The sequence below is a fragment of the Grus americana genome, chromosome 16 (assembly GCF_028858705.1).
Source record: "Grus americana isolate bGruAme1 chromosome 16, bGruAme1.mat, whole genome shotgun sequence".
NCBI lineage: Eukaryota > Metazoa > Chordata > Aves > Gruiformes > Gruidae > Grus > Grus americana.
Genome location: NC_072867.1, coordinates 13,311,916 through 13,316,476, shown reverse-complemented (window position 1 = coordinate 13,316,476; position 4,561 = coordinate 13,311,916).

Here is a 4,561-nt window from a genome sequence, read left to right as displayed (position 1 = left end):
CTTATTCCTCAAGGGACTGGTATCACCATTTGGTATCAATTTTCCATCTGACTGCTCCTTTTTAGGAATTGTTTCTCTTGCTCCAGAAAACGAGCACTCCCAGGGAGCCACCAAGCGCAGGGAACCCTGGCTCCACGCCGGCTCCACGCCACCGCTCTGAGCCCCGCAGCCCCATGACTGCGGTGGTGCCTCCCCACCGGGCACTGCCCCACACAGGTGCACATCACGATGGGAAGGGGAAGCAGGGACTCGATACGGGGCCATGGTCCTGTTCACCCCAACAGAGCCGGCGTTCGGGACATGAACCATCACAGGAAGGCGGTGGCAGGGTGACTCGAGGAGCCCCGTGCCCACAGCAGCAAGGATGGAGCATCCCAAAGAGAACATCCCCGATGCTCTGCGTGACAGGCTACAGCTGTGGCGCTCGCTGCCAGGACACAGCAGCGCTTTGGTAAAAGGAACTGCTCAAAGAAAGGAGTACGTAACTTTTTTTTCCCCCTTCCTTTTTTTGAAGGGCAGGAGAATTTCTGACAGCCCTGGGTGGAGGAGATTGTGCATTCATAGGCATTTTCCCAGAAACGGTCCAGCCCTGACTCTGGTGACTAGTGAGGCGATAAAATTAAGCTCCTGTGTCCTCACGAGCAGGAGGTAGAAGGACATTTAGTCACACTCTTTAAATGAGGCATTGAACACCATAAAGTTTAACACCGCCATCCAACACGCACTTGGGAGCAGAGACTTCGCTGCCAAAGCTCAGCAGCTCTTGTTTGCTTTCTACAACAATAACAAACTCGACACAGGTCTCAACACATCTGCGAGCGTGGAGGGCGTACCCACGGCACGGCTCACGCCGGGGGCGATGCTGGGGTTGCCCAGCACTGCCCTTCTGCAAAGGGAGGGACGCGGGCAGAGATCTCTGCGGCACAGGGCACCTCTCGGGCAGGCTGGTCGGCAGCCAAGGCGGCAGACGGCTGCGCAGAGAGCTGTGCTGGCCAAGCTCAGAGGGCAGCTGAGGGCCAGGGCTGCCGGGCACCGCTCGTGCCAGCACTGCGGCGCAGAGCGGAAAAACACTTTCTGCTCGGCGTCAGACTGAGAAGGGGCTTAAAACAGGGCAGATCCCCCACGCACACCTTAGGGGGGGAGCCCAGGCTGAACCCCCAGCTCAAACGCAGGAGGGATGCTTGGTTTAAGCTTCACGCGTCTGGTCGGGATCCAAGCCCTGCACCACAATGCGACACAGCAGAGATCCCCGACCGAGACAGGATTAAACCCAACCAGCATGGGAGCACAAGCAAACCCTGCAGTGCCCAGGCATGGGCAGGCAACACAGGCTCTTCTCCAAAATCACAAGAGCTTGTTGTCCTCCCTCCAACTAGTTCCTCCCAGACAGAGAGCTTCATTGTGGCCAAAGTGAAAAGAAACCAGGTGTCACGGTTCCCTTCATCTCCTCCCAGCACCTCTTGGCTGGACTTTAGGCCCTGCAGTCCCACACCGCAGCCTCACACAGGCGGCCTTGTGCACGTAGAGCTTGGTCCCCTATAGCTGCCAGGGAGAAAAACACTTCCCCATCAAACATCACCATGCCACCCCTATAACTGCAACAGCATCAGCTACACATTGCTCTTTTGGTGAGCTTTGTTTTGAGTTTTTTAAGCAGTAAGAGACACAGATCTGCCCCAGGACATGCGCCTGCCCACAACCTCTGCAAGCTTCACTCACCACCCTGTGTCACTGGAGGATTTTGTCACTGCTGTAAGGTCCAACGTGCAGGGGACAAGCCACAGCTTTTGTGTGCTCAGCAGCAAATCTGAATGCAACAAGGAGAAACAGAACAAAGACTTACTGGAGCTCAAACCGCAACTTTGTCTGCCTGCTGGGGTTTTAACTCAGCACAACCAGTGATGGGCACCTGGGAGCACTGGAGCACAGGTGGAGGGGATAACACAGAGGCTGCTCCTGGTGCAGGAGGGTCTCGGCAGGGTCTGAGCCCCCTCCCTGACCCTGCAGCCCCAGAGAACAGCTGGGCTGTTTGTGCTTTTAGGAAATGTGGGATAGGGCTGGAGAAAGGGAAGAGGAACAGCTCCTGTGCTGCATTTATACCACATTTATAAAAGCACTCTGCTCCTGGTGCAAATGGAGAGGGGTGTGCTATCCCTGCTCTGTCTCCCAGAGGAGCGGGTGGAGGCTCTGTTGCACCGTGAGGGAAAATAGACACCAAGCCCTTGAAATCCTCCCATCTCCCCTGCTCCCCCCACCTGCCCTGCTGCCCAGACCAAAAGGCAACTGCTTACAGCTGGGGGCACTCTGGGTGGATGGAGATGACCCCTTCATCTCCTGTGGCCGTGCCAGGCTGGATGTAAGGGAGCTCCCAAAGCTCTGCACAATAAAATGAGATTGTTGTGATAATTACTGAGCTTATGGAGGCCAATTAAAATCCTTGGGAGAATGTAAAAGACTTTAGCCTGGTTTGGAGTAGGGGAGGAGGTGTTGTGCTGGCTCCCTGCAGGGAGGGAGCGCATTGCACCAGGTGCTGCCCATGTCTTGCTGGTGTTTGGGCTGCAACAGCCCTGAACACTGTGTACAAAAGCAAAGGGAATTGGCAAGGGAGAATGAGTCAGGGCCAGGAAAGGACTTGGGGGTTATGAGAAGCATTTTAAAATGAATTGGAAACTTCACAAGCAGCCAACAAGGTGACTGTAACGCAGGAGAAATATAACCGGAGTGCTCTGAGCTGATGAATAACTGTACTGCAGCGTGGCCGACCAGCTGCGGCCGCAGCCAGTACGTGGGGAGGTGGGATGAGCGCCCAGGAGCTCTGCCCATCACTCTGGCCTGGCAGTGGTGCAAACCAGGCGGGCAGGGGTTGCTGAGGGTGGGAAATGCCTTAACAGCCTGCTGGCATTTCTGCCTCCATCCAAGCTGTTAGCAGGCCGGGACCCGGCGCTCTCCATCCCTGCCTCAGTTTCCCCATCTTCACGGGGGAGGGGGGCGGGACGACACCGGAGCGGGGTTTGCAAAGTGCCCCGAGGTTAATGCCCGGATCACACGTGCACGGGCACCTCCTCCACAGACGAAGAGCCCTCCCGGCTGGGTGAGCTCCCGCTCCCCGCTGTAAGGAGGGCTTACCCCGGCACGGCACGGCACGGCACGGCCGCGGAGAGGCCGCCGCAGGGTCGCGGCGCTGCGTGGGAGCTGCCGGGCTCGTTCCGCGGCCTCCTCCGGCTGCGGCGGCTTCAGGAGGCGCCTGGGGGGGGGGGGGCGGGGGAGTACCAGGGGGGTTCCCGGGGGGTTCCCGGGGGGTACCAGGGGGGTACCGGGGGGTACCGGGGGGTTCCGGGGGCAGCGCCCACCCCGGCCCGGGGCCTCCTGCCCGCCCGCGGGCCCACAGCGCCCCCCAGCGGCCGCAGCGCCGCAGCGCCCCGACCCCGCCGAGCCCCCCCCGGCCCGACAGCAACACGCGGATCGGTTTTACAACAAAACCTCTTGCGACGTATTTTTCTGCAAAGACAAAAACCAAACCAAACCAAGCAAACCCCAACAAAACCCCCAAACAACCAACCTTGCCCTAGGACCAATATTCCAGTTGTTTATTTGTTTTCACCTGCACAGCAGCAATTAGCACCAGCACACCATTAAAGCCTCAAGCAGGTGAGCCATGGGGCAGTTATCGCTGATCTACCGTTAGCTTGGCCGAATGCTGCTGGGTCCTACTCGTGTGAGTCGATGGGTCGAGTGTCCTATAGTGCTTTGTCCGAGACGGTGCCTCTGCCCTGTTCCCGCTTCAGTCGCCGCTGGCTGAGGCTGCAGGTTGTAAGCCACCGTTTGCAGGTGATCATTTTGGATTCAAGGCCAGAGGGAGTTTATAGTGGTAGTTTAAGCATCACCCTCAGTGAGGACTCATGCCACAGAAATAACCCAGCGGTACTGGCCAAAAGAAGGGACTTGGCTAGGACCATCCTGCCTGCGAGATGCACTTTGGGCATCTAGGCAAGCTCAGCCTGTGGACCAAGTTCTGGGTAGCTGCTACCCTCCTCCTTCATGACCTGGGCTGTATCACAACTGTTTCCATGACAAAATAGCCTAAGGGCAGCTGCAGGACTGGGGACACGGCCAGTCGGGAATGCACCAGCACAGGAAGCTGCTGGTGTCAGTTTTAGCTCCCGTGCTCATGCTGCCTTGTAAGAGGGACAGAGGTGTAAGAGGGCAAGTACCGCGTAACCCCACTAGAAGGTCACAGGGCTGTCCTACACAATTGCAATGGCTTCCGGACCACGACAGTATCCGTACCGCGCACAGTACGACAAGTCCTCTGGTCCAAGGGAGGCCAGAGACTCCCCACACTCCATTTCATGCTCACCAGAGGCACCAGCACTGGCCCTTTTGGCCTTCCCAAGGGCTACCCCAGTTCCTGGGTGGAAGCAGGGAAGGCAGGTGTTATAGACAACTACCGATGGGTAGTTAGCCAGGAATATCCCTGGGCTTTGGGGTTTCCCACTAACGAGTGACCCCAGCCCACCCACCCCACAGCTAACATCCAGCCCCAGATCCTCCAAGACATCAC